This window comes from Dermacentor silvarum, chromosome 7, assembly GCF_013339745.2.
Source record: "Dermacentor silvarum isolate Dsil-2018 chromosome 7, BIME_Dsil_1.4, whole genome shotgun sequence".
Taxonomy (NCBI): Eukaryota; Metazoa; Arthropoda; class Arachnida; order Ixodida; family Ixodidae; genus Dermacentor; species Dermacentor silvarum.
The window spans coordinates 54,894,152-54,912,884 of NC_051160.1; the positions used below are offsets into that span (position 1 = coordinate 54,894,152).

The 18,733-nt window shown below is 46.9% G+C and overlaps 1 long non-coding RNA gene across 1 annotated transcript; it reads left to right on the forward strand.

Moving 5' to 3' along the window:
* The first annotated feature begins 562 nt into the window (after window positions 1–562).
* LOC119458046 (uncharacterized) lies at window positions 563–16,833 on the forward strand. The gene is made up of 3 exons (XR_005193411.2): window positions 563–942; window positions 2,364–2,473; window positions 15,864–16,833. It is a non-coding gene; the product is annotated as an uncharacterized LOC119458046 (long non-coding RNA).
* Window positions 16,834–18,733: the final 1,900 nt, after the last annotated feature.

The following is an 18,733-nucleotide window of genomic DNA, read 5'->3' on the forward strand; positions in this document are numbered from 1 at the left end:
CTCATTCTGAGTTTCACAAATGTCAACGATGTCATTGAACACCAACTCGCCGGTACGTCGCCACCTTTCATCACTCGTATGTTTGTTCCTAATAGCTGTTCTGTCAAGTAATGTCCACTCGCGTTTTGAAATTTTCTGTGGGGGTTTGTTACTTTCGCGAGCGACTATGTCAAATACGTTTTCTTGAAACTGATATCGAAATACTGACGCCATGGATAGTTTAAATGTGCCGCCGTGATGGTAATATCGCCACTGAGTTGGCCGCCGATGCGCAACGGCGCTAAGTAACCAAGTAAGTATGGTCTCCATACGGAATTACTCTGTTAGAGCCCAATGAGTATGAAATAATGAGAAAAAAAATCAGACCACAAGTATTTACAGGAAAGTAGTTTACTTGAGCATATTTTTTACTACAGCTTACGTGTTTTGGTGTGTTTTTTCATTCCTCCATGTGGTGACGCAAATTCAAAGGTAAATCCAGCAACCCTGCGCCACAAAAAGCCATCAAAGCGATGGCAGCTTCAAAAAGGAGAGCGGTGGTAGAGTGTACACTCTAGCGGTGGTCTGCGTGAGCATCAACACGTGCGATAAACTTCGTACGCTTTCATCTGATGCTTTCTTGCGGACAAGTGTTGTTCTTTGGCAGGCATGATTTATCGCTTATAGCTGGAGCGTGAGACGCGCTGGTCGCGTCGGCGTCTACTCTATATAGTTTGATGAAACGTTCCGCCAGCAATAACAAACGATAAAGTTGCCAGAAACTTACTGTGTACCTGAACGATGATGGCAGGGGTGATAGCCGCACGTGCTTCCAGTTTATCCGGCTGCTACTTCGCTGGAAGGCCACACCTTGCCGACATGGGTGAAGTCGCTGCGGTACCGGCCACTCCTGTAAATGCCGCGCTGTTTTGTCGACGGCGTGCTCGACGACGACGATAAATGGTACGTTCCGCTCTTGGTTTGTTGCTCTGTGCGTTACGCATTTATCGTGAGATGTGGGCCTTTTAGCGCAAGCCTCCACCGGTGGCTTTATTGTCCTGTGCCTTCAAGCACGGCGAATCGTGGCACGGCGCGAACTCGATGCAGTCGCCAGCATATATCGCATATTCTTCAGTGAAGAGCGAGGCGCGAAGACGACGACGGACAGAGTGGGAGAAAACGCACCACACACACGGGCGCCACTTCCAACATAGTTTATTCGGAAAAAGAAGCACCGTATAAAAGCTCAAAGCGCTGTCACAGTTTTATCAATGCGCAGTCGCATTCGGGTTGTTGCTGACAACTCGTTTGCTGACAGTGAAACCGAAGCCACGTTGACACATCACTCGCCTGCTTCGATGACTCTCCTGGCTTCAATGATTAACCTAAGCCACTTATTTTTTTATTAATGATTAACCACCCACTTTCTTTCTGAATAATCTATGTTGGAAGTGGCGCCCGTGTGTTGTGTGTTTTCTCCCACTCTGTCCGTCGTCGTGCTTCGCACCTCGCTCTTCAGATTATGCTCAACCAACACGCCCAGTCTTACATTCTTATTTCATATATCACACTTGTAAATTATAATCGACCCTGTGCTTGGTAACTAGAAAATGGCAGAGCGTTTACTAAAATAGCTGAAATTGCTGCAGCCCTCGGTGCATGCAGAAATTTGGGTCACGACTGCCAGAGGTGATAGGGCTGAAATATGCTGACGCACACCTCGTCAGTCAGCCAAGGCTCGTCTGATCTGACAAGGGTGGGAAATCGCGCAGTGAAGTCCTAATTACAAATTTAGTGTCGCATGTGTAAATGTGAACAGAAAAATGAAGTTGGCTTGCAAGTTGTATATATTATTGCAACAGCTGTGTTCAGTAAAGAGACTTGAAAATGTCAATTTGAAGGAGCGAACGCTTGAGTATAGGTAATGGTTTCTTCTTCTATACCTCCCTTCGACACACGAGTCTTGTGCTTTGATCTTCGAGAACCACAGTCGGTGACAGTGCACAGGTGGGAGGACTTGTCGTCGGTGGTAGCGGCTAGGTTCGCTGCTGACTTCAGGTACGGAGGTGGTGTTGATGCTTAAGTGAATACAAGAACTTTTCATTAAAAAAAAAGTTGCAAAGTGAATCTAAGTGTGATAAAAAAAAAGAGAAACAGTTCAAGCAATCTAAGTGGTATTAAATCGTAGAGTGTCCAAGGGGCTAGTATTTTGCATTTTCTGAGCAGTCTCCCATCAGTAGGACAGCTGCATCAGTCAGTGATGATCCATTTCTGATAAAAGACATGCACAGTTGGCACGATAAAATGCTGATAAGTGGCATACACTTGAGAAATCCGGGTGCAAAAAGTGAAATTGAGGCACATATTCTTGGAATTGGGTGCAGGTACAATGTTCGTCAAAAGTAAATGGGCTACTCTGTGCCTTCACTGTATACGTCACTCAGCTCTCTGCTGCGGCTCCCATGGCGCTCCTGGCACCCCAGATGTCTGGATGGTGAGTACGATAATTCTTTCCATTCCACAAGCACTTGGAACTGGCAGCATACCGCAGGAACATCCTTAAATAGACTGTAGTTAGCCTGCAGGTTGCAGGGAATATAGCTTGTGTACGTTTGACAAAGGGTGTATTATGGTGATGGTATGAAACACAAACAGCGAAGTGCATGGATTTCAGTACATGCTGCAACGTCTAACCACGCCCACAGTAATTTTCTGCACATGCACACCAGGTTTGTGGCCTTGCGTCCTGTTCACAGTGTTTTGACTGTCGTTCACCTATCAGAATTTCAATACCATGCCAGCAAAATGATTCAAGCGTCTGCTTTCCTACAAAGCTCATTGGTGGACACTAGGGGGCAAAGATTTCTTTGCCTCTTGCTCAAGAGAGCCAACAGGCTTTGTGAAAATAACGCATGGACACACACAGCCCGCATCATGACCAGAGCTACATACAACCACCCTAAAACTTTCCAGCCTGCGGGAACATCCATAGTTTTTAGGGTAGTCAAATAGTTTTTTTTTTTGCAGCAAAATATGCTGTGACACTAAGGTGCATGGTATCAAAGTATACGAGAAGTTTCTTCCTCATTCACTGACAGGTCCTCTAAATCTGAAGACTGTGTGAACAGCTCTAATATTTTTTTCCTGGCTTAAAAAATGATGACAAGCCGGTTTCGATGCTGAAATGAAGGAAACACTCCTCCTAATGTCGCCACAGAAATTCAAGTGTTTCGATAAACAGCAGCTCTTATTTCACAAAGCCCAACCTCGTCACACCGTACAGCATACAAGCATAATTGAGACCGGGTGTACAGCTGGCTGACGCCACACAATCTTCAAATTTTAGGAAACTCCACATGAATGAAAAGTTAACGAAAATGGCTCGGCTTGTTTTAGATACTCTGGTAGCACTGTGTGCACAAACATGGTGTGTTCAAATTACACCAAGAAAAAATAAATACTGTATTTACTCGTGTAATGAACGCATCCCCAACTTTGCTCTTGAAAATTGGATTTTTGCTTTGCCCCACATAATAATCGAACCCCCAACTTTGGTTCCGTGCAGTCTTGCAATCGAACGGCCGTGCTATAATTTTTAGGTGAGACTAGAATCTTATTCTTGCACATGTGTTGAGCAAGTGCACTTAATCTCGATGCCCATCGCTGTGTCATTACAGTCCAAGTAGAGGTTAAAGGTTTGATGTTGGAGTAGCTGACGGCAAACCCATGACCAGGGAACACTGACGACAGCCATGTGGTAAGAACAGGCTGAGCGTAATCGTGCTTGCTCAGGACCTGGCAGAAAAGCCACTGTGATAATGCTCAGACTGTTCTTACCGCAGGCTTGCCCTGCCTCCTGTTGGGATCTTGATCTGGCGTTTGGAGTTGGGACTCGGGCGTCACACAGAGTCACTTGCCTACACCACTGGTGAGCCTAAAACATGGCGTGCACTATACAGGGGCATCACACTATGCTGACTAAGCAAACCCACGCAATGGTCTGTCTCTACACCGAGAGTTGCTTGCTGGTGAGATTGAGAAGAAGAGGTTGAAGGAAACTCATCGATTTTTATTACATATTTACAATTCACAACTGGCTCCATGCATATAGAAGCATACTCCATGTCTGATCACACACACTGCGCACAGCACCCTCTATCCGCACTGTGAAGCCTGTCTCATATGATGGGACTTTCATCGCACCGGAAGTACGATTTCCGTCGCATGCAATGGAAATCAGTCTGTGCCGACCCCCCCCCCCCCTCCCTTTCCTACTGTGACTAACCTGTTTGTTGCAGCAATCGCTGTAATTTTGGGTCGAAATTGTGCCGAGAGCTATTTCGTGGGATATTTTGCTGAGTGGTGTCTCCCAACATGTTGCAATACGCAGAGACGTGGATTACCGAAACCGGTATGTAGCACCGACACTCAAAGGGAGATGCTATTCTCCCATTTCTATGTGTTCATTGACGTGCTACGTAGCAAATGAAGTGCATTTTCATGTTTGCTTCGGATGCTATGGATCTAATACGTACTTACTTTGCGAGTCGCCAATACTACGAGGTGTTTGATCCCCACGAGACGAAATGGCCTTTTGTGGTCAGAATTTTCTTAATTGTTGAGTAGCATACAAAAATCGCGTGCGCGGAGGAGTTTAAATAATTGCAGCATCGGCAAGGGCTTATGACAAGACAGCAAAGTACCGGAAGGTTCAACGTTGCGGTGAAGGCACAAGTGTTTAATTGCATTCTTTTCGTGCTGTGCGTTAATCCTCATGTATCTTGAAAGGTTATCTTGCCTCACCTGGTTATTAAATTTAACATGCCAATTGTGCAGGCTATCGTAATGAATTTTCTACGATAGCATATCTAACTCCGTGGCTTGAATAAAAAGCGTCGTCAATTTGTTTTCGAATATTTCATGTACATTAAGTTGTATCTCTTCTCTGAGGGGGAATAGCTTTTTTTTTTGCACAGAAACAATAAACCTGGAATATGTTGCGGACTTTGTATCCTTACTGCATCTGTATTAACCCATGCTTTGAACAGTAATTACCTATACCGTTACATCACATGATTGGCTTGTTATAGTGGCACATTGACAACGCACCCTCCCGCAACGTGTTAAACTCGGGCAACAATGCGAAAAGCAGGCATACAGCCTTTTCTTATGTAGGTGAAACAGTAGAACACGACACATTAAAAAAGAGCAGATCAAAATCGTGCAGTGAAGTCAGCCAGTTGCATCCCTTCCTGTGAATGATTGCATCCTTTAAGGGGGGGATCTGGGCCCCGAGCAATGCTAATAATAATATTGATATTAAAGGAGTTAAATTTACAGGTAATATGTAATTTAATGTGCTTGATGGAAATATGCAATTAGTTTTTCCCCTACATAATGAGAAAAATATTTTACACAAGATTTCCTGTTTCAACGTTTAGGGATGACTGGCAGAAAATATTTTACAGTAAGAAAGCTAAAATTTATGTGAATGTATTCCTGAATGCCCAAGGAGTGCAATAAGCATTGTTTCATATTTCTACGTCTATTCTATCCAAAGTTACAAAAGTTCTAAGTTGGAACTTGACTTGTGATCTTTCTTTTTTGTCTTCTAGAATATTTGAATATGTTTCAAGGTAAAGAAATGTGGTATTATAGACTTACTGCACTCCCTGAGGGCCAAGCTATCAGCTAAAAGAATAATTATTAAAATTGGATGATTATAAGAGCAACTATGCCTCCCTGAAAATTGCCGATGACCAACAAAAAAAGTGTTTTGAGGAAAGTGGAAAAAACTAATCACCATGTGAAAAAAAGCATTTTATTCGCCTGTATGCATGAAATTGTGGTAGCCAATGGCTCAGAAGGCTCCAGGGGAGTAATCTGAATGGGGCTTTCCTCGCTGCCTCCGTTTCGCAGCTGCTTGAAAAGCTGCTGAAGACATCCGCTTTCTCTCTGCATCAACAGTGCGACGTCAATCCTTTTCTGTGGCGCCCTTACTACCCTGAGAAGTCTGTTCTAACTGCAACTATTTCAATTTTGCACGAGCTGGCCTCATGGGTGCCAAGGTTGAAGTGAATCACCGCCTCTCCAACTGCTGCCTCATCTGCAAACAAAGATGCATTTTTGTCTTAGGAGCAAGGCTCCAAATCACAGAGTGCAGTGCCTCATTGGTATTCTGCGTCTGCCCTCGCATGCACCATTGTAGCAGCTTCTTGTCAGCCAGACATTCAAAGATTGGACGCAGTGCACTGCTGACCGCTTCTGGCAAGTTGTACCTGCTTTTTGGTGGTGGCTTATTCTTTGCCATGGCCGAGTTATACTTGCACCATGACGTAAGACCATGCGGGCAGAAGCTGTGATTGGGCCGCTCATCGGTCTATGTAATGTGATAGAATGTGGCCCATACTGCATTGTGCATTTTATCGATGTCTCCAGCAAAAGACTTAATTGCCCATCCATAATAGCTGGAGATCTTTGTAATCAGGTCTCCGGTCAGTCATCCTTTGCCACTAATGCGCTGGTGGCCATGTTCATCAGACTTGTGCTTGTGCACAAGGTTATGAAGTGCAGTGCCTATAAGCTTCTGTATGTGATTTGTGCAGTCTTCTTTTATTACTGGAATAAAGCCATAAACTTTGGCTTCCTTAATGGCGTTAAACGATCTGCTGTCCCCATCACAGAGCAGCTCGGTGGTATATCTGAGTGAGAGAGAACGCTGAAAGAGTACCTTTGCTGCCTCAACTTCTATTTGGCCTGCCTTACAGCTTGTGTTCTTTTGGCATGATTGTGTTGCCTTCAATTCTGCATAACCTGGGCTGTCTGGTTTTGGTCCACACTCACAGCCGAGGCAGAAATTTCAGAGGACCACATAATTCCAGCACATACCCCGAGAACAGCTCAATTACAGTGGCCACCCCAATGTGAGAAGTGTGGCCTCTGGTGTGCCATGTGCCGTCAAAACAAACGGCAATGTTGCCTGGGTTTCCAAAATTGGTGCTCTTTATAAAGCTCTTGCTGTAGCGGCACACTTTTTCAAGTTATCGGTGCATGCTCTGGTTGCTGCTGGGTTCAGCTTGCTCTTCAAATAATTCTGGTATGTCTTCTTGTGCATACCTCGGTGGGAAACTCCTATTGCGGAAAAAATGTCATTTAGGGCAGTCTGCCCGTTTCCGGAGCTCTGCACAGCATGTGCTGCAAGATTTATCTCAAATGGGTTGCAATTCGCCGAACCGGCAACTCGTCACGAGCTCTACTGCCAACGAAGTTCGCCGCAATTGCTGCACAGCACTTCCAGTTTCATGGCTATGCTGTACTCACGCGTGTCCCTTTCTATAGTCAGGTTTCCGGAGCACACCCGGCAAACAGCAACTTCTAACAAACTGTTCACAACGTCCAGGTCTAGAATCGTATACGTCGTGGGCGAACTTGGGGCACTGCACTCACTCGCGAGGCACTTCGTTTTTCTTTCCGTCGCTGAAACCGACGCAAGTTCAGAGATTCTCTGCTGAGCTTGCTGCTTTTGGACTGCAATATCTGCACTTGTCAAAAAAGTGGAATAGCACCTTATGCGCTCGTGCTGGACGGCTGGCCCGGCTCCGTCTGTCGGCCTGCGCGGCCGCTATCGCAACTGCCGGGACAACGTCCAACACGTCGATTTCCAGCACGTATTCCTTCTATGTCAAGCTCCCTGCTGCTGTTGCGACGCTTGCTATCGTCTCCATCAATGAAGTGCGGTCGGGTCGCACGGCTGGCACGGCTCCGTCGTCCTGCGAGTCCGCTATCGAGACCGTCGGGGCAACGTCCAGGGCATCGGTTGTCGGCACGCATTCCGTCGATGTTGAGCTCTGCTCTGCAATGTCGAGCTCTGCTGTTCCGACACTCGCTATCGTCTCCATCGATGGCTGTGATACACATTTTCGTTTCGCGGCACATTTTCGTCGCTTTTTGCTGAACTTGTTAATGGTGCAGAATTTCCGATAGTCGTTAGGCATAGCGTTCAACGGTGTTCGGACGCCTCCTATAACGACTATGCCTGGAACGTGAGCCGCGAACTCGCTGCCGAACCCTCGGATTTTTCTCTCCCCCACTGGTACGAAGGCGAGCGCCTCTGACAGGCGATCCTTCTAAACATGCCGGCGCGCGGCGCCTGGGAGCCGAGCAGCTGGCTTTTCGTGAGCAGACGACACCTTGCCAACCGCGCGTTGTCCCCGCTGCTATATGCAGACAACACTCAAGTTGTTTATTTCATTTAGGAATTTGTTATCTCACAACAGCGATACATAAAGTCCACTTTCTTTAAACTCATTTTTTACGGGAAACAAAGCTTCACACGAATGGCGGAAATTTCGTCTGCTTAGCAGGAGCTGTTGGCTTAGCGCACCATCTTTGTGTTGGTTTGCGTGATGTTTTTCGCCGTCTGTTATTGCAGAGCCAGTGTTTCATTTCATTTGAACAGTAATGCGGTGCTATTGTGTACCAGGCTGCTCTTCGAGTTGCCGACGGAAGCAATTGGGGTTGTCATTTCCCGAAGTGCCAGCCGATATCTCCTTGCGTGAGAAGTGGCTGCACGCAATATTAAGAGACGTCTTTCCCAGCACCGCAATAAAGAAGCGCTCTGTATGCAGCCGGCACTTTCTTACCACTGACTTCAAGAAAGACTTCACGAGGCGGTTACTCAAGCCTGGTGCAGTGCCTAGTGTGATCGGCGAACTGGTGCCGAGCCTTGCCCGAATCGTCGAGAGCACGACAGCGGGCCAGTGTGTCCGTGAGCACGACAGTGCCAACTGTACCCGGCGAACTGGTTCCGTGCCTTCCACAACCCGAAAACATAACGGCAAATATGTCCGCAAGCACACCAGTGGCAACTGTGTTCACGACTCAAGGCACAACGCAAAAGCGTAAGCGTATTCCCTCAAGCGCTTCGTTGTCGTGCGGACAACTAGAACGTGTAAATGAAGGGCCAGCCAAGTCTCTAGAGCATAAACACAGTGACGACAGCAACACTGCAGGAAGCGAGCCAACAAACGATCTCGTCCAACTTCAGCAAGTGGAAATGGATCTAACAGCCGAGAGTCCCGGTACGTTCAATGCAACACGAACGGGAATGGTGCATGCTAAATGTTCGATCAAGACACAGGCACCATTAATGCTCTATTCCTCGACGTACTTCATCCTCCGCAAGCGATGGCGCGAGAGCGGGCGCTGAAAGCAAAAAATGAGAGATTGAGTAAGACAGTGGATTCGTTCACACAAGAACTAGTGAAGCTAAAAGAAGCCGCGCACGTTAGTGCACTTATAGAAGTAACATCCGACGCTGAGAAGGGGAATTTAAAGGCACGCCTAATTGTTGACCAGGTCAAGAATTACAAAAAGAAAAGGCCGCAGTGGTCAGAAACCACGCTGAGGCACAGCATCATACTCCGAAATCTGTCAACGAAGGCGTATGAGTATTTGCGCTCGGAAGACCTGCTGAGGTTGCCCTGCTATAAGACCATCCAAAGTTACATAGGCGTGGTTTCAGAAGTAGGGTTTACTCGCTAGTTCGTTGCCACCTTGAAACAGAAGTGTTGGCCCTTGAAACGCCTCAAGCAAAAGTTTGTTTGGTTATAATAGATGAAATGAGAATACACCAGAAGTTGCAGTATCACAAACAACGGGACGCATTCATTGGCGACGTCGACACGGGCGCTGAGCTGCAACACCTTGTTGAAAGCTCTCAGAATGAGCGCCTGGCAAACTCTGCCCTGTGCTTTTTGCTATGCGGCCTCCATGGGCGATACAAAATACATGTAGGGTATTTTTTCATGAAGGGTTGCACAGGGGAGCAGTTACAGAGATCGGCTTCGATGTTGTCCGTGTTGTCACGGACAATCACAAGATTAACGTGACAGTGATGGAAGTTCTGTGTGATGGAGCGCTGCACATATGCGCTCCGCACCCCGCAGATGTCATGAAGGACATCTTTTTTGCTTTTTATCAGAGCCATTTAATCAAAAATGTTAGATCTAAGTTTCTGACAAAAGAAATCGGTGGGAAAAAAAACAAATATCATCAGTGTACCTAAAGAAGAACTACAAAATGCAGAACTCAACAGTAAAACCAATCAGATTCCTCACTAGAAAGCACCTCTACCCTTCAAACATTAAGATGAGCGCTAAACTAGCCGGTGCAGTTGCTGTCAGCCGCAGTAGTTGGAGCCTTAAAATATTTGAAAGAACAGGCAGGACACACTTCAGATGTAGAATTCGCATCGGCAGGTGCTACGATCCACTTCCTGGAAGTGATGTAAAGATGGATTACTTTAATGGATGTCAGCAACTGTCAGCAGTACGTTCATTGCAAAAATATTGATTGCCGCCCATTCACTGATGTTGACGACGCAAGGCTCGATTGGCTGGAACACGCTTTCATTGCTTATGTAGAAGATCTGAGGGATGCAAGCAAAGCAGAAAATTTCTTCAGCAGGGAACAGTGCCACGCCCAACTCTTCATAACACAATCAAATGTTGCCTGCATACGACACCTGCTGACTGATAAGAAATTTAAATTTGTTCCGACTCACAAAATGTTGAATGACCCCATAGAAGCCATGTTCGGATTCTTGAGGCGGAGTGCAGGATGTGACGATGCCTTGGACGTCGGGAGCACAATATGCGGTATCGAGAAAATGCTCATAGCCGCTTCCAGTGGCAGTAATGTACACAGTTCGGCAACATTCACATCAACGCAGCTTCTCCTAATTCAGCAGGCGCGCTGTACGAGCAACCCACCGCAGACCATATTTTGAACACAGCAGCAATGCGTCTAAGGGAGCACTTGCTGTCAGACAGGCCAATTCTATCAAACCCCGATGTTGCCAGCCTGGCAATGATTGGAGGTTTTGTTGTTCGCAGTGTAAGCGAGCGCATTGCCTGTGCTGAGTGCATCGCATCGCTTCAGGCACCAAATAGCAGTGCTCCAAATCATGGCCTCATAACGCACCAAGATCGCGGCGGCCTTTACTATCCTACGCAGGAACTTGTCAAAGTTCTTGTAGGCTTGCTGAGATTTGTTGACTGCGTACTCTCGCAACGACGGTCAGTGAAGAAGCCTCTTGAACTATGCGTGCAGAGGTTGGTACAAGAGCTCATGAGCCGGCCCGTGTTCAGATGCGGCAACACTGATTCGGACCACCGCAAGGTTCTGCTGGAGCTCATTGCGCGAAAGCTCATCAAGCCACTTTTTTCACACTATGCGCAAGGGAAAACCGATACGAACGCTACTGTGAAGTTCCTTCAGAAAAAGCCCCAGTCAAGAAAAGTCTTGAAACTGTAGGTGTTCGTAGCCCCGCAGTACTAGGAGGCATCGTACCATATAGCACCGACTCCTTCTGCACAAAAGTTCGTGCAATCCTCGTCAGGTCTTGGGATGAACCACATGGCACGTGCTGTTGTTATCAACAGCGTATGCGATACATGTGAACAATGCGAAGCTAGCACTGAACCATTCCAAGAACAATTTTTGGACTGTGGAGTTTGATTCTCGCGGTCATCATGTGTACCTCATTATTTTGTTGTTTTTGTGTTTCGTTCACCTTATCCTCAATTAAGATACGCCGTTTATATGTGTTCACATCTGCGCCTTCCTTTCGTCTTCACCTCAAGCTGAGTCGTGCCAATAATCGAGTTATTTTCTGGCGCGTTAGTAAGCGGAGCAGCACAAAACACGTGCACGCTTACGCACAAACAGTTAGGTTCATTTCTACCAGAAACATAAATATAACACTCATATTTTTCCCAACGCAATTTATATTGTCAATAGATGCACAGTGAGCTCATCTTCCTTGCTAATAGGCTAATCCCGCGTGCCAAAAATTTCAGCTTATCCCGTTGTGCGGGAAGCTGCATATGCCGCATTCTTCCCCTTCAGGCTTTAAGGCCAACCTCCATGCAGCGAACTTTAGCGACGAATTTCACGTGACGAAAAATCCAGCGCGAAGCGCCGCCGCCAATTCCTCGCACCACACTCCATGCAACCAAGAGCCGGCGAACGCCGCCGACCATACGGTCGATGCAGTGACGCAGCTCGTGAGAAGTCATTGTGGGGCCAGATGGGATAGGCTATGAAAGCGACGCTGGTGAATGAAAGCAGAAGGCAAAACAGCACCTAAATCGATGTTTTTACACACAAAATCAGTAATTACACACAAAACAGTGCTGTGCTTATGTGCCTGGATAAATACTTCATGTGAGTCACCTTAGGGGTCTAATTGTCGCTGTTTTAGTACAAAATTTTGCTGCAGAGCTACAGGTAGGTTTCAGCGCGGCGTCGGCGACGTGGAAACCTACGCCGGCGGGAGCTCGTGCTCTCCGCCGGCGGCCGGCTGCTCCCGGGCTACGCCATTGGCTGCGCCGATGGCGTCACGTGACCAGGCGGTACGAAGGCGAGCGCTCTCGCGCGGCGCCTGGTCACAACTAGCGGCAGGGAGCTCTCTATGGGAAAAAGAACGACGTTCCAGGCATAGTCTTCATAGGAGGTGTTGGTTCGGACGACGGTATATGACAAGATGGCGGCAGCCTTGTTTGTGCCAGGCGCCACCGAAACGGCCAACAGCCAATGACAAGCCGCCGTTTCATCACATGTTGGCTGCGGGCCAATCAGATAGCAAGATTTTGTCTTTTTTGTTTGTTTGACAGCCCTCCGCCGCGTAGACTTGAATGCTCGCACTTTGCGGGAAAGAAAGCCCGAAGGGTGCACTTTCGAAGGAGACCAATATGGCCGCGCTCCGGTGAATAGCTGCGACGTTGCGTACGGCACAAAATCGCCTACTCCGGGGCGTTTCTCGAGAATGAAACTCGCGCGTTCTCATAAGTATTACTTTTTAGCTAAACTATGCGTTTTTCAGCGATACATTGTTGCGAGCAGGTGCAGAATGATGTATTAAATGCGATCACAACAAAATTGAAAAACCTGACTTTTTTGCAATTTGTTCGTCTTCCGGTCTGTTTTAGGGGGGATGGCACACTTAATATTTTTTTTTAGCTTTAGCCAATTTAGATGAAATTTGCAGTTATGTGTTCTTACCAGCTGATTCCAAAAATGCAATTATTTTTTTAGGGTATATAGTAAAGCCTCGATAATTCGAAGGCCGCCGGACTATGAAAATTCTTGAATTAATCGGATATTCGAATTAACTGAAATGAATAAAAAAAAGAAAGCAACCAAGAACTTGCCGCAAAAAGAAATCACCTTTATTTTCCATGTCCAAGAAAGATTACTAGAAGTAATCACTGATGCGGGATTACTTGGTGCGGTAGTTTGCCGCCCTAAGTGCATGCTCTCCAGCTGCCTCACAACACGTAGCATATAATACCCGCACTGCACACAACAAAGTTGCGGACGATGTTCGCGGAATCTATAACTGCCGCTAAAGCGGGCGTGCCTGTGCATGACTCCAAAAATTTGGACTTGCTGGATATTCCGGCTTTAAAAAATGCACCGTCAGGGTTGCCATTGAGTTCATGCATTTTCGCACTCAATTTTTCGGACGAATTGAGACCCCAAAGTTCGATTTTCCGGACTAAATCGCTCGTTCCGAGCCACGCTATCCAATCTTGGAGGACGCCATGTTGGATTTTGCACTGGCTTGGATTCCAGTGGCTCGCTCTATAGCCTCCAAGATTAGGAGGCGCACGATATCAATAAAGAGATCGCGCCATCCTCCAGTCTCGGACGCCGCCATGCCTGCTCTTCCTTGGATGACAAAACGTTCCAGAGTACTGCACTTTTTCTTTTTTCTTTCTAGTATATGCGGTCAACACTGTCGTGATAACCATTTATTGTGGGATGTTTTTTTTATTGCGATAGCAGTTATATGGACACTTCAAGCGGATTTCTGCCGCCGCTGTCACGAGGTTCTGTATAAAGTCCAAGGGCGATAAAACCGTCGGCGCGCCATATGTGCGAGTGAAAACGCACGGGGGACACGCTTTCACGGAGAGCAAACGCACGGCGTAGTGCAAACGCGACTTCCTCCATCGCGCCAAAGTCCGTGGTGGTATGGGAGGGAGGGGGGGCGACGCTATGCTGCTGCACCAAATGCGTATCTTGCAACCGGGCGACGCAATCTCCCACGCGAAAGGAGGAAGGCGGGAGGGAGGGAGGGGTTGTGGCTTCTGCTCTGTGAGCAACATTGCGTGGCGCTGAGCGGTCGGGCGCACCATATCTTGAAAGCGATCTGCAACACGGCTCCTACCTTTGTATGCGCTGTGCTTTCGCCGCTCAGTTTCCGTTGAAGCGATAGAGCGTACGAACCTTCGCTCGCTGCGGCGGCCACGCTCGTTGTCGCCAGCGTTTTGACAGTGGTTGTCTGCGGTCATCGAGTGTGATCTATTCATGTTTGCTTGTGCGCGCTGACACCACGCTTGTTAATTCAGTTAGTAAGATTTTTTTTCTCTAAAGTTTCGGTTGCTATTTTAAACGTGGCATGTACACTGAGCAGGTGTCTCGGAGACCCATGTCTCGGTGATTGGCGCTACCTCCTGTGCCTTCGCGAGAGCCACGCGGTGCGAAGCTCGCTTCTTCGATCTCTATGGTCAACTCCGTTGGCGGAGATCGCCAACGCGGTGACGTTCGTGTCGACTGTACATGGAGATGTCACTGCTGCACAAATACAAGCAAGTCGATCCCCTCCAAGCGTAGTATGAGGCAGGGCATTATTAGAGATTTTTTAAAGCCACACTAAGGGGCCTAATACTTTTTTTTTTTCCGGCCGAACGAGCTTTTCGGACCATTTTTCAGTCCCCACGACCTCGGAAAATCGGTTGGCGACTGTACGGAGTGCCCTAACCTAACAGCCGCACGTTGCTGCCAGCTGGAAACTTTGAATTACCCGAATAGAGCCGCGCGGCCCATTCAAATTATCCAGTAGAATTTGCATCGAAAATGATGGGACCGCTCAAATTCTTCAAATTAACCGAAATTTCGAATTAGCCGAGTTCAAATTATTGAGGTTTTACTGTATATTTTCATGATATCTAATACAGGATGCTTTTTGTTTAAAATCTAATTGGCTAATTAACAGCAACTTGCATGGTAAAGTACAGCACACAGAATCGATTCTAAATGTTCATAGTGTGTCGTAAGCTATAAGCCGTTGTTTTAGGCCATTTGGAAGCGAAGCTATAGGTTGTATAACTTGGTCATAGAAAATGCCCACATCGATAATAGAACGAAAGGTTAATGTAGAAAATTTCCTAAAAAAAAGTAATATAATAAAGTTACTTCTCGACACACCACATCTATTTATCATACTCGGAAAAAAGAAATAAGGATAGCCCAAGTAGAACAAAAGCTATCACTCCCGTAAACAGGTAGGACATTAAAATTGTTGTTTTGAGAGATCGAGGAAAAATGTTTCAGCACATCTTTACGGCAGGAAAAGAACTAGACTTCATCAAAATGCACCAGAAGCGTAGTCTGGGTGCATCCTGGTTTCATGTTTCTTCTTTACCAGTTTCCCGAGTTCCATTGAGGCTGCCCGTTTCTTGCTGGAGCTGATGCTGCGGCGGTGGTCTTTTTCTCGTGCTCTCTTGGAGCCAGTGCCTGTGACGGACATGTCCATCTCCCCCCAGATTGCTGTTGCAGAATGGAGATTTCCGGTGTTAAAGCGCAGTACTGCTTCTCCTACAGCTGCTTCCTCTGCAAAGAGCGATGCACGTGTTACTTTTGAGGCCAAAATCCAAATTACTGAATGCAAGCTCTCATTAGAGTTTTGCCTCATTGGCACCTTTCAAGCAAAGCCCTTTCCGACAAGCGGGTATAAACAGGCAGCAGTGCTTCCACGACATCTTTTGCGAGAGTGTAGGCGTGTCTTGGGTCAGGCTCTCCCTTTGGTTTTGCAGCATTATGCCGGCACCATGAACTTGCACCAGCCGAGCACAAGCTGTGGTCCAGGTATTCAGCCGTGGATGTGACGTGGCGGTAAGTGGCCATCACAACTCTTTGCATACCTCCCACGTCCTCTTCATGAGACTTCAGTGCCCGGCCATAGTATGTGCTCAGCCTTGTTATCAGCTCTTCCACCTGTCTATTCCACCAAGGCCCCGCTTATTCCCACACCTGTGCTTCTGCACCAGGTTTCGCAAGGGCGTCCTCATACATTTTTTCTCTTTCTTCACTTCAATGTAGCCATAGACTTGCTTCTTGGATGGCAGAAAAAGTTTTTCTGTCGCTGTCACACAACATAGTTGTGTAGTGTATGCCCTGGCATTCGTATAATCTCTGAAACAGGATCAGAGCCGCCTCCACTTCCATTTGGCCAGATTTGCTTTCAGTGTTTTTCTGGCATTTCCCTTTATGGCTTGCACTCCATTCTTCGTAGCCGTCGGTACCAGGCTTTGGGCCCACCTCGCATCCTAAGCAAAAGTTCGATAAAACCATGTAATCGATGACATACCCACTGAATAGTTCTATCACTGTGCCAACGCCGATGTGGGAACAGTGGCCTCATGTCATCCACGTGCCGTCGTAGCTAACGGCAGTATTGCCCCTGTGGCCGAAACGTAGGTCTTCTTAAAGATTTGGGACTTTCGTTGCACATTCGCTCATAGCGGCATCCGCTGCTCGGGCGGAAGCGGGTGCCAACGTATTCTTCAAATGCCGTTTGTACGTCTTGTGGTGCATGCCACAGTGAGAAATTCCCATTGCTGCGAAAATGTAGTTCATTTTCGTCTCCCGATGCCACTGGCCATCATTGCTCTCGTGCCAAGAAAGTTCACTTCGAACGGGTTGCACGTTTTCTTGCTGTCTACCCGGGGCGAAGTCCAGGTATTCGCGATCTCGCCACATGTTTCGCATTTCACTGACAGCTTGACGGCAAGCCATTATTATGATCGACTCTCGGGAACGAAGCGACGAAGCTCCCTCGGGCAGCGATGACGGCGGCAGCAGCAGTGAAGCTAACTCCAGTCATGCAAGAATTGACACTGAATTGAAGGAACAGTGTGCCCGTAAAAAAGTGAATTAGCCTTCTCTGATGATTGATGCAGGTCCGCAACGCACTTGACTGCGTGAAACGCCGAGGACCGAGTTCAGAACATCGAGATGCAGTATTATATGTGGAGTGGCGCGGTGCTCCAAGTCAGGTGCTGAGGCCTCGCTGCAAGTCTCGAAGGGCTCCATTTTCCGTGCTGTTGCCGGTGTCGACGAAAGCCACTCGAGTGTCACTTTTTCACGGGCACACTGTTCCTTCAATTCAGTGTCAATTCATTGCATGACTGGAGTTAGCTTCACTGCTGCTGCCGCCGTCATCGCTGCCCGAGGGAGCTTCGTCGCTTCGTTCCCGAGAGTCGATCAAGGGCTGTGATAACAGCTCCGGCTTGCTCCCGCGACCTTACCGCTTTTTTCGACCGAAAGCATGCGGAGTACTACTTCTTCGTGATTCCTGGCATGGTAACGCAACGCTTTGCCAAGACATAGTGCGTACTGTATGTAAGCCTTCCAAAATGGTGCCGGGCAGTACCGATTCCTCCAGAAAGCTGCTCCCAGCCAACCGGGAAGTGCCATTTTGGTCACGCGCATCGGCTAGCCAATGGCAGTGAGCGCTGCTCTTCGTCTCTGAGGCTTTGTCTTTTGTCCAGAAAAGACACTCGGTGTTGCTTACTGACAAAAAAAAATGCTCATAGCGCACTCTTTCGAACAATACCAAAATGGCCGCTGATCGAGTGTGCATCTCTCGGGTAATAAAGAACAGAAATTCTCGGTTTAAAGAGCTGTTGCTTGGTTTTTGTTTTCAAGCTTGGATAACGATGGAAGTTGGTGGTATTTGGCTACGAAAACTTGTAAACAGATGCGGGAATAAGTTGGGAATGTAGATATAAGGTCAGCGAAAATCAGGTTTTTGGCCAGTTTTTCGTCCCAAAGTGCCGCGTCCTCTCTTAAGTATAAACGGTTGTTGCATGTTCACAGCGAATCAAGTGTACAGAAATATTGTTTCTAAATGTTTGGGATCGCATATCATCATCAGCCTACATTTATGTTAACTGCAGGTTGATCACAGATATTAGTGTGTAAACCCATATAACGATATCCTCTGTCATTACAACTTTTATAAGTAGTGAAGTACCGTGCTTCTTGCAGGAACATTTCACCTGGGATTTTAAAAGAAATTTCGGCATTTCAAGTAAACACAATATGCAGTATATTCAAAAAGTGCCACAAACAGGTTTTTTTGTAATGGCACACTCATTTATTGTAATTTTTACCTACATACAAGCAAGAAAAATAAACAAATCTGTCGACAATGAAATTGTTCAATTTATTCATCTGTCAGTGTGTCTGTGGCATTCTGCTAACACAAGGTAAGGGCAACCATGGCAGTCCCATTTCAAAGGGAGTCACAGGTAAAAAAACACTTGCACTTAGATTTAGTTTTAGTTCATTTATTGGAACTGTTCAACTTCCAAAGGCTATTGCATAAGCGAGGCTTGCATATCCAAAATCTAATCAGCAGTACTAACATCAACTGAGAGCAAAGGGCACAATTGTATTCTGATACTTCGAATGTGGAAAACAGCGCTCAGTTGTATCCCGCTATAACAAAATTGACGGCGCGCATGAAAAATGATGTTGCAGAAATTCATTGTCATGGTATCATTTGGGGAGATGTCAAAAAGGATTTATATACAATATTTACAAGTGACAGCGAGTGGCACCACAACAACAAAGATGGCAGGCCAGGATGCAGCTCGTCCTCTTTCTCGTCTGCTATGCC